The following is a 12,159-nucleotide window of genomic DNA, read 5'->3' as shown; positions in this document are numbered from 1 at the left end:
ATATTGATATCAACCTCAGTGATAACTGACAATAAATACTATGTTTCCTAAGAAACTTGGCAGCGTCATCGTATGTCTGGGTGTAATAGCTAACCTGTAATTTAGGATAACTCCATCATTATATTGTGACTTGAGATTCTTTGTTTCTGACTGTTTCATGATTTCTTTTATAATGGAAAATATCCTGTTCATTTAAGTGCAAAGAGGATGTTGGCAAAATGAGCTGTTTAGTTGAAGCTCTAGGAAAAGTCTTAAGTATTTGAAACACCCGGTATTTTAAAATCCAGCAGATTCATCCTTTTGCCTAAATATATAATGTATTATGTTATAAACAGGACATTTTTTGTTTCGTTTCACTGTACATATTAAAGCAGGTTACACAGCAAATAAGCTAATGTGGCCAATCGTTGTCATTTTGCTATTTTGGGAAGGAAGTCTGAAGCAGAAGAATATTCCTGGGGGAAGGATTTGGTTATTTGTTTTTGTTTTTGTTTTTCCTATCAATTTAGACATTTCACTGGCAGCCTCTTTGCCCTTAAAATTTATACTTGAAATGGCCCAGAGATTTTAAATGTGGGGCATTTTAGGGGCCTGAGTACATTTAGGAATGATTTGCTTTGCTCCTTGGTGCAGTGAGTCTGCAGTAGAAAGCAAGGATTTTAATCTTTCCAATTAGATGGAGTGTGGATCTCCAGGCTTAGATTTTGGGTAAACTGAGAAAGACTTTTCTCTGGCTAGATTAGTATCACAAGACTAAGGCTGGCTCTGGTATAGAGGCAAGCGTTGCCTTCTTTTCATTATCGTATACCATTTGAATTGTATTTGATAGGTTAGTATCATGATATTCAACATGAAAACCGCTTAGCAGTCCTGGTTAACTTAGGCCCATTTGTTATAATGACATATCAGTTGACATTTTTATTTTGACATTTTTGCCAGTTTTTATCAATTTGTAAATTTTGCATTTCATGAAATTGTAAAGTCATTTAGCAATTGAACAATTATAAACATTTCCAAGATCTATGTATTTGTAAATGTAAGTAGGATTTTTCCAACTCAGCACTGCTTTTCAAATGCCTTACTGAATTGTAGGAGAAGGGGAAAAAGGCAAAAAAAAAACCCACCAAAAACCCAAAAACAAAACTTTTCCTCTACCCTTTTAGGTTCTGCTATGTGTGAATTAAACTGACAAAAGACAGATTAATAGGAGAAAAGGCATACAGATTTTGTTAATATTTTAAATTTTATGTGCACAAGGGCTTCTTTACAGAAAGGAATGAAAAACCCAAAGTAGCAATTAGATTCGGGGGCTTGTATACCATTTTAACAAAGGGCTTTAAATTGTGGGAAAATTTACTGGCTAGGAAATATATGGGGGAGGGACGCCTGGCTGACTCAGTCGGTGCAGGATGTGACTCTTGATCTTGGGGTTGTAAATTCGAGCTTGCCATTGAGTGTAGAGATTACTTAAAAATAAAATCTTAAAAAAAAAAAAGAAATTTATGGGGGAAACTAATGGGAAATAAGGGTTATTTTAGTCAGGTCCGTTTATGCAGACTCATCTCTCTGTCTCCGATGATAAGGGTACCTCTCCTCATCCTGGTACTGGAAAGTGGGGGCAGGGGGAGGAGTTTATGCCACCTTTACAAAAGGAAGTTTATGCTCAGCTTTTAGGCAGGTAAGGGGAGGGCAAAGAACTTTTCCTGCATTTGTTGATTCTCAGTTGCCTTAGGCTCAAAATAATCCTTTTGCCAAAGCGGCATATTTTGGGGTGGCATATTCTGTATCCCTTTGTAACCATGGGATGCAATACTTGACTTTTTCTAGTAGCATATATGGCCCAGGAAAAGGGACATGGAGGGTGCTGGTGGTGGGTGGGGATGCTGGTGCTCCTGTACTTCTAAGCAGAATTACTTTTATTTTCTGATCGGCTCCAAAAGTTGCTTTTATTTTCTGATCGACTCCTTCTTTTCCTGTAGGTAAAGTTGAAAGTCACAAACAATATAGCTTCTGCCAGGACTGGACCTATTACCATCTCAGATATTGCCTCAAACATGGCGGAGAGGAGGGGCAAGGAGAAGCAGTTCTACATCCTCATTTGTGGCATTCTTTTTTTTTTTTTTTTAAGATTTTATTTATTTATTTGAGAGAGAATGAGAGAGAGCACATGGGGGGGGGGGGGGGGGGGGTCAGAGGGAGAAGCAGACTCCCTGCCGAGCAGGGAGCCCGATGCGGGACTCGATCCAGGGACTCCAGGATCATGACCTGAGCCGAAGGCAGTCGCTTAACCAACTGAGCCACCCAGGCGCCCCCATTTGTGGCATTCTTGATTTCCGTAGAAAATCAGAGGTCATTCTAGTAATACCCCGTTAGGAAATGTGAGGTGTTATGACTCATTTTATGTTGGCTTTGCAAAGTATAGAAAATTTCTTGGCTAGGAAGGAATTCCTTTTCAGACTGCCAGTCCTCCCCAACAATTCTGAATAGGTAGTTCTCTCTTTGCACATTCTTCTGGGTTTAACTGCTGTGTAACCTCCTAACCCCTCATTAATAATTTCCTGAGGCTGGTTTGTTATAAAGAAACATTGCAGCGCAGACAGTGTATGAGTGTGTGTGTGTGTGTGTGTGTGTGTGTGTGTGTATGTGTGTGTGTGATTACTCCTTAATGACCAACTCAAATGGTATTAATGCTCTGAAGGAAGAAACAAGTGAGCATTAGATTCTTCCCCATTAGTGTGCATATTAATCAAGGAGATCACACCCTTAGGCAGAAGGTAATGAATGCTTTTTAACTTCTCTTCATTATTCAAATTAAATGGCTCATTTTCTATATTGTACACACATTTAAATGGCTTGAGTATTTAAAGGAATAATCATGAATCTTTCAAAGGCTTCTTAATATTAGGATACCGGAAAATAAACTTGTCTCTTTTTGATTCTTAACAAGAACAAGAAATCACCAAGGAACTGAGTGTGTGCAGAGATGGGCATCTGGGCTTCCAGTCTTCTCCACTGTCTGTAATCTGTTCTCACCTTTCTCATATTTCAGCTACACATACCATCAGTGAATTTAACACTGGTCCCATGGTGGCCAGTCGACTAATAAACCTCCCACGAGAAATGCTGTGAATTATACGAAGTTGTTGTTACTAATGGGATACAGGGTGGTGATCAAAACGCTGTCTCCTCCTGGGAAAATGGTCACCCTGCACCGTGAAGTGAAAAAGCCGGGTGGAAATAACATTTTAAATGTTTTTATGTATGCCCACAGAAATGTTTCCATGTATGTAGAAAGACTAGAATTAAGTATGCTAAAATGTTATTAGTATTTTATCTACAGGTGCTGTAGGGGAGCCATGGGAGTGTTGATACTCTGCTTCCTAAAATACGTTTAGGCTTTGCTAAATTTTCTATAATAATCTTCTATTACTGCTACCCTAGAAACAAAGCTGTGCAGTTTTTAAGCCTAATTTGAACAGTGAGGAAGGGGGGCAAATACAAACAGTAGGTTTTTCTTCTTTTCTAAAGGAAAGCACCTAAAATGCAAGGCTTGTTTTTAGAAGCCTAGGAGATGGCATTCTGAAAGGTGGCCCTTTGGGGTTAAGATTTAAAGTTGGCTCTTCGTTTATCCCGGAGGCTAGCTGTGGATGCAGTCAAAGCAATAAGACTGTTGCGGCCGTCGGTGAGGAGAGCCATCTCGACAATTATCTCTGTTGTTTTTGGCACTTGCAAGAAATGTTGTTTTCACAAGACCCAAGAGTTTTGTCTGGGAAGAAAGAAGATAGCTGCCAACATTTGGCACCATATGGGGTTTTCTTCTTTTTTCTTTCCTTTTTTTTTTTTTCTTAAAGCTTAGTGTGTAGTCTGTACATCCTGCTCTTAAGCCTTAAAGATCAAGAAAATATTATGGGTTTGTTGTGTTTTTTTTGTACACTTGTTGGAAACATCTGGAACATGCCATTAGGTTGCACACCACAGGTTTTGTTTACAGACAAGTGTGTGATATAAACCATGAAAAAAAACCCCCAAATCAAACCCTGCTTTCCTTTGCAGCTGCCTTCTGTAGCGCACTGTGATCCAGGGTCTGTATTGACCATACACACTCTTGCTAATCACATTTAGTGAGCCTGATGGATTGAGAAACCATAATGACTAAGTACAGTGTATCCTTCAGACATACCAGCACCTGGTCCCTTATTGAAATCAGGCAGCTTCTGCCAATACTGCATTCACCCTGGGACTGCGTGCTTGTATGCTTTGCAGTATATAAGCTCATCTGTTCTGTGACTGCCTTTTAGCAAATCAAGAATAAAAATTATTTCAGGGGTGCCCGGGTGGCTCGGTTGGCTGAACGTCCAACTCTTGATTTCAGCTCAGGTCATGATCTCGGGGTGGTGAGATGGAGCCCTGCGTTGGGCCCCAACGCTCAGGGGGAGTCTGCTTGAGATTATCTCTCTCTCGCTCTCCCTCTGCTCCTCCTGTGCCCGCCACCCCCCCACCCCAACATGTGCTCTCCTGCTCTCTCTCTCTCAAATAAATAAATAAATCTTAGGAAAAAAAAATCATTTCAAACTCCAGGTATAGAGCAGGTAGGAAATTCTCTTCTAAGGAATACTATTTTGTTTTTGGAAGAAATACTATAGTCTATTTCTGACACTAAACTTTCAGTTAAGGGAATGGAATAAAAGACTAATAGTGAAGACTGTTTTTTATGCCTGTGATTGAAATTATATCTCGACTGAGACTCTCATTTTGGGATATCACCCCTCATCAGTTCATCTCAAATATAAGTAATGAAATAAGTAACGAATAAAAGAACCAAATAAACAAAAAACACAAAGTAACAAAACAACATAAATGTTTTGTTTCCCGAACCTCTCTTTTTTTTATACTGCTCCTATCTTTCATCGCAGTGCCTTCACTTTGATGTTTAATTATTATGGTTCCATGTCTCAAGTGAAAACTTCTGTCTGCAGAGTCTGGAACCCCTCAAAGTGCATTGACCCCTGAGACTAGGGCCATCTCAAGGGAGAACTCTAAATTAAAAGGGGGTTTTGAGTAGGGAAGTATATTTGGAGCTTTGAGTAGGGAAGGAAGTATCAAAGCAATGCTCTGTATAAACTGTGGAGGGTAGTGGGTACATCCATGGTAGACGGTTGGGGGGGTACAGCTGTGTATCTGTACGGATCCATAATAGGAGATCGCTAGTCAGGGGCTTGTGTGCCTTCCTGCTATTTTTTCCCATTGGTCTTCTGTCCTGTTTACTTCCATGTGGCAAGAATCCTAAGAGACCCGAGGGCGATTCCTTTTGTCCATTCTGCTGCCCTCCTTTCCTTACGCAGTTTTTTTTTTTTTTTTTAAAGATTTTATTTATTTATTCATTAGAGACAGAGAGAGAGAAGCAGAGGGAGAAGCAGGCTCCCAAGGAGCAGGGAGCCCGATGCGGGACTCGATCCCAGGACCCTGAGATCATGACCTGAGCCGAAGGCAGACGCCTAACCATCTGAGCCACCCAGGCGCCCCTTCCTTACGCAGTTTAAGATTCCTGATGATGACTCATTACCACTGTGCTACTAGGGAGCCTGAGCGGCTGTGCACATGCGCGTTTCTGCGTCCAGCCTTCTCAGCTTTGGAACTGACATTATTCTGGCCCTCTACCCTCTTCACCAAAGTAATTTTAAAGATTGTTTCAAGCATTCTGAAATAAAGCGGAAGATGTCTTTTTAATACTTTTGTTCTGGAAATTTTCAGGGCTCACAGAGTCTTTAAAAATATGGGGAACATGCCCTGGGAGCAATTTAAGTATGGTCTCGTGGAGCCCTCCTTGCCTTGTTTTCTCGGAGGTGAAGTCATTTTCTTAGTCACGGAGGTCTTGGCAGCAGGGCTAGAACACAAGTGTAGCCCTCAGTTCTGGGCTCCGTTGGTCTCATCCTGACATGCCTCGTAGTTCAGGTTGTCTTGATGATAAATAGGTGAACTCTTGAGAAAAGGCAGGAGCTCTTCTTCCTTCAGTGCCTTGGCAAGTTTTGAGCTCACTTGTTGCTCAGAAAAGGGATTTGTGGCTTTAAAGAAATACCATGCTCACTAAATGAAGAAATAATACCAAGGTCATTTGTCAAAACAGGTAAAAACTTTGCTCTGGCATACTCTGTTTATAATTTTCATTGATAAGCAAATGAAATCATCTTGGGTGAAATATTGTAGAGTATACTTTAAAATGGGTTGGTCCCTCTTTCTCATTCATACAGTTTGTATTTCTGGATGGTTTATTTACCATATACTGTAAAACCAGAACTACTATTTTTGCTTCAATCTGAGAACATATCCAGTATTCTAAATGGTAGATAAGGAGACATTTCAGCATTTCACTTGAAATTTCTTGATTTTTTTTGACATTTTTTAAAAATTTTTTTATTGTTACGTTAATCCCCATACATTACATCATTAGTTTTAGATGTAGTGTTCCATGATTCATTGTTTGTGCATAACACCCAGTGCTCCATGCAGAACGTGCCCTCCTCAATACCCATCACCAGGCTAACCCATCCTCCCACCCCCCTCCCCTCTAGAACCCTCAGTTTGTTTTTCAGAGTCCATCGTCTCTCATGGTTCGTCTACCCCTCCGATTTCCCCCCCTTCATTCTTCCCCTCCTGCTATCTTCTTCTTCTTTTTTTTTCCTTAACATATATTGCATTATTCGTTTCAGAGGTACAGATCTGAGATTCAACAGTCTTGCACAATTCACAGTGCTTACCAGAGCACATACCCTCTCCAGTGTCTATCACCCAGTCACCCCATCCCTCCCACCCCACCCCCCACTCCAGCAACCCTCAGTTTGTTTCCTGAGATTAAGAATTCCTCGTATCAGTGAGGTCATATGATACATGTCTTTCTCTGTTTCACTTATTTCACTCAGCATAATACCCTCCAGTTCCATCCACGTCGTTACAAATGGCAAGATCTCATTCCTTTTGATGGCTGCATAATATTCCATTGTATATATATACCACATCTTCTTTATCCATTCATCTTTTTTCTCTATATCTTTTTGGTCAGAGGTGACCAGTACTGTAGGACTCACAGTACTCCTTTTTGCATATTCTGTAGGCTGTTTTAATAGGTAGGACATAACCTACTTTATCCATTTTTTCATAAATATAATAAATGTTCCAAGAAGAAATATCAAAGCATCCAACAGGAATGATAAATATTACCAACCAAATATGAGAAGAAGGCAGAATATGAATTCTGATTTCTTAGTGTTCAGCAGTTGATTTGGGTGAGATGTGGCTAGCTTGTGGCAGCAGAGGGCTGGAATCCTTCTGATAAGAGCTGAAGGGTTTCAGGAGTCATAGTGAACTCATGAGTGGTTATCATAACAGAGAGAGTGGGACTCTCTATTGGATTTTTCAGGTTAGAATTGAAACTAAACTGCTGAGTCTGTATGCAAAATTCCTAAGGTGCTTTTTGCAAGATTATGAGTTGTTCTGCATCCTCCCGGCCAGATGAATAATTGCTCTGTCAATCGGCCCCTGCAATTTCATTTGTACAAGGTCATTGCTTCCACTCCTTGAACTATACTGTCACATTAAGGGAGCATGGCCTCTTAAGGGAAATGGGGCAATCTCTTTAATTAACAAACTCATAAATTTATCAGGTTTGTCCCTCCCTGCTTTGAGAAAAGAGATAGCAATTGTTTAGTTTCTATAAATTGGTTTTTTTTCTTTCTTCTTTTATATCTCTGGTTTTTGATTTAGATTTTTGTGTAGGAGAAAGCATATTGATGTCTTACATTTTCCTTATGGAGATTTTATATATATATACACACACATACACATATTATATATGTCTTGAACTACTAGGAAATATCTAGACTATTTGTTTATTTGTCTAGGGGTAAATAGGGTGTCCCCTATTCATTTATTCATCCTTTTATTTAAAGATTTTATTTATTTATTTAAGAGAAAGAAAGAGAGCGAGCGAGCAGGGGAGGGGCAAAGGGAAAAGCAGACACCCCGCACCCCAGCAGGGAGCCCAACATAGGGCTGATCTCAGGATCCCGGGATCATGATCTGAGCCGAAGGCAGGCGCTTAACCGACTGAGCCACCCAGCCGCCCTTCATTTATTCTTTCAACAAATATTTACTGAGCATTCATTACTTATGCAGCAGAATACTAGACACAGGGGATACAGCAATGAACGGGACGTACAAAACCTCTGACCTCGTTGAGTTTACATTCTAGTGAGGAAAGGAAGATAAGTAGCATACATAAATAAAGTGTTGGTATGATAGAACATGATCAGTGCTGTGTATAAGGAGATAGGGAGTGTGTGAGGTTAGAGAATATTGTTGCAGTTTAAAGTAAGTCCTGGCCTGGGCCGGGGGGTGGGGGAGTGGGGGGTGGAAATCCACTGAGGTGACTTTTTTTTTTTTGAGGTGCTTGACATCTTTATTGCTTTGGAGGTGGGACAGGTGCTCAGGAGCTCTTGGTGCGGCGGGCCCGTTTCCAATTCACTATCACAGGCTTCTGGCGGCGTGGGATGGCGCGGATCTGGGCGGTACTTGTGCTTGCGGATCGTGTGCCTGATGCTACCGGGGGTGGGCAGGGCCTTCTTGTGGATGGTGGTCCGCACGGAGGAGGTGGCGGCTTTCCGCGGGCCAGCTCTCCGCCTCATGACCACCACCACACCTCTGCCGTGGGCCTCTGGCTCCATAGCCACAGTCTTGCGGTGCATCAGCCCGTTATAGCGAAAGGAGTTTCGAGGCCTCTTGTAATGGGCCTCGGTGCTGTATGCCTGCTTGTTCCTCTTGCTCCGAAAGCTGGAGCCACTCCGCACGATAATCCATTGCAGGTGGGTGGATGGGGCCGCAGCGCCTCTCACTGCGGCGCCCGGAGTTGGAAAAAGCCTTAGAGCTGAGGAGATGGGGGAGAAGGCCTTGCAGGCAGAGCCAGTGGGAGCGGCAAGGCCCTTAGAGAGGAGTGTACCCGGAAAGATTGGGAACAGCTGGGTAGCTGGAGCGAGGTGAGCAGAAGAGCGATGCATTTTGTAGGGAGGATTATTTCTGCTTGCTTGGGGTTAGTCTATAGGGGAGGAAGGGAAGAAATGCCATCATGGTGGCTTAGACCAGCATGAAGTAGGTACGCGGTCAGATTTTGGATATATTCTGCAGTGAGGGCTGTTAAGAGTTGCTGGCGGACTGGAAATCAGGAATTGTGAATGGGTTGTAAGGAGCAAGCCCCAAACTCTCACCTGTAGGTGGACAGGCATCTTGGTCTTTGGCCTGTTGTTTATGTCTTAAAAGTCTTCAGGCTACTGTTAACTTCTAACGAGGCACCAGTAGACGTGTGAATTGATTGTGACAGGGAAGGGCTGTAAAAGATACAAGTTGGTGATGGATTTTATTGTTCACTAATAATGATAAGTGATCGATGTATGTGAGTTTAAGATCAATAAAAGAGAAGGAAGCAAATGTATTGATTTGGAACAATATGACCAACTGCTTAGCTAAGTGGAAGAATGGCTTTTTTTTTTTTTAAACAAAGGCAGGTTATACTACAAGAAGAAATTCCATTTAATAATAAATATTGTTAACACTTATTAAGTGCTTACTCTACACCAGACATGCATTAATGTATGCTTTACATACATTAATTCCTTTAATCCTCACAAAAACAAAAACAAAAACAACCTGTGAGGGCAATTACTGGTATTATTCCCAGTTGAAGGAGAATGTAAGCCATTTGGCCAAGGTCAAGTAGCTGATCAGGAGTTCCAGCAAAGACTGTCTTGGTTCCAAGGTGCATGCCCTTAATCATTACATTATACTGCTTCCAATAGCTGCTTTAATTTGTTAGAACTACAGCTCTAATTGGGTTAGATGCTGAGCAGACTTGCTCAGCTTATGGTCACTTCTTAAATGTAGAGAAGTCATTGAGGGCCTGGAGCTTTTGTCTTGCCAACGCCACATATTTATTTTAAGGGAAAGTCTGGATGTTTGGGATAAAAAGAATCCATAGAGGAAGAAAAGGCAGAGTGTGAGAATATGACTTACGGAAGGCTGGAACTGAGTTTAAATCGTGGTTTACCTACTTGTTAGGTACGGTACCTTAACTTAGTCACTCAACCTATCTGAGCACCTGAGTCTCCAATTTGTAGAATTTTGAAACAAAGAGCTACCTCACAGGGTAACATTAATGAAACTCCTAGCAAAATGTCTGGTCTACTTAATAAATTTTACTTTCTTCACCCATCTGTCCAGCCAGTTAGGCTGAAAATGCACATAGGGGTTTCTAAAAATAACATTGGTTAGGATGAAAGAAAGAAAAGGCTTAATGTAGGGAGGCCAGCAAAATAATACGATGTGGCTCCACAAGAGAACAATAAAGAAATAATCTGCGTGCACTGACTTAGATCAGTGCTTGTCAGACTTGAATGTTTATTTGAACCTCCCGGGATCTTGTTAAAATACAGATTCTGCTTCCGTAGGCTTGGGGTGGGGCCTGAGAGTGTGTGTTTCTAACATGCTCATGTGATGCTGATGCCGCTAGTCTGTGGATCACACTTTGACCAGCAAGATTTATCAAAATAGATTTACGAACTACGTTGGGAAGTTAAAGTGACTAACATTCGATTCGGCATCAGTGAGACAGTTTTCCCGAGCTTCTCAGAGATGAAGTGAGCTGTGTCGTAAGGTGTATTTCAGTCACTGCTGATCTGTACTGTTGATATATCCAAGACTCCGGAGGTTGAGCCAGACTTGCTTTTTATCTTACCCATTGGTGCCAATTAACCTTAAATAGAAGTGGGTAGAGCATTTAAACATTATTGGTTAGAAAGGTTCCTGGGGGAAGTGATTGAGTTTCTCTGGACTGTGAGACCACTAAGCACAAATGTTTTAGGGGGAATTCACTCACCGAAAAAGATAATCAGATTCAACGACTGCTAACGTTCACTTTAGCCTTGTGATGAGTTTTTATGTCAAATGCTTAGAGTGATAATCTGAGATCTATATGGTGTGTGTCTAAGCCGTGTTACTAAGTGGAAATATCGGAATTTCCTAAGAGTTTTAAAAGGAAACCGTTCACTGTATTCACAGTCATGTTCACTTGTTTGTTCTGTAATCATAATATTGTAATTATTCATATACACACACACACACATGCATACCAGGTATTGTGTACCTGCATTATGCTGTTCTTTTAATTTATTTTTACCAGCATTTTTTTTTTTTTGACCTGAAATGGTCATGGTAATTTGTGCACTTACTGTTTTCCAGAAGTTTTCAAGCTTTTGTCTTCTAAGTTACTAAGAAATGTAAACACTTAGGGCATTGTTATCGACCATAAATACATTCTTCTTTATTCCTCAGCATTCAAACAGCTGTAATGTTACTAGAAAAAAGTGCCTATTTATGGAAATGTGTTTTCTCTCCTCCTGCTGAAACTTAACGGCTTATTTTAAAGTATTTCTAGAGCTGCCACCTGTTAAATGATAGTGATCTTATGCTTTGTAGATATTTTTATCATGAAAGAAGATAAGCTAGAAAAATAAAGTACATTCGATGTTGGAAAGTGTCATAGACTTTTTGAATCCTGTTTGCATTGAGCCGGTGGACCCTCCTATTCTGGCCAGCCTTCAGGAGTGCCTGTGAGCACAAAGGAATGGCATGTATTTATACTTGTGTAAATAAGATCCTGTATACTTTCCACTGAGAACATGCAGGCAGCCCTTTTATGGTCAACAAGGGGTTTTCCCTCTGGCCTTTAGGGAGACCACAGGGCTAGGTGTTCAAGCGTGCATTTTTGATATCATACAGAAGAATGATTTCACAGCTGGTTCCCTTTCATACAGTCTTAGAAATGATTTTGTTAAACTTGCCTTTATTCATTAATAAGTCATCCAGGAATGTATGAAGGGTTTTATATAAAAAGTCCAAGTTTTTTTTGTTTGTTTGTTTTAAGTTAACCTCTGTTTCTGTTCAATTTTTAGTTTTCTTTAAGGAGTATAGGGTATCTTCTTTTATCACTTAAGCAACTTCACGATTTGTCTTTGATGAAGAGTCTCATGCTTTCACATATCCAAAAAATTATTAACCAATCTGAAAGTTGAAAGAAGGATAGAAGGATAATGGGTGAGTAGTTTTAGAAAACATCAC

The 12,159-nt window shown here is 40.7% G+C and overlaps 1 protein-coding gene and 1 pseudogene across 1 annotated transcript in view; one reads left to right on the top strand and one right to left on the bottom strand.

Annotated features, from left to right (window-relative positions):
- PDGFC (platelet derived growth factor C) overlaps positions 1-12,159 on the top strand; it is a 199,943-nt gene that overhangs the window by 19,318 nt on the left and 168,466 nt on the right. The window lies entirely within an intron of this gene.
- LOC116637564 lies at positions 8,480-12,129 on the bottom strand (annotated as a pseudogene).

This window comes from Phoca vitulina, unplaced genomic scaffold, assembly GCF_004348235.1.
Source record: "Phoca vitulina isolate PV1807 unplaced genomic scaffold, GSC_HSeal_1.0 scaffold14, whole genome shotgun sequence".
NCBI lineage: Eukaryota > Metazoa > Chordata > Mammalia > Carnivora > Phocidae > Phoca > Phoca vitulina.
The sequence above is the reverse complement of the archived record's forward strand: the minus strand, read 5'-3'. Positions and strand labels throughout refer to the sequence as shown.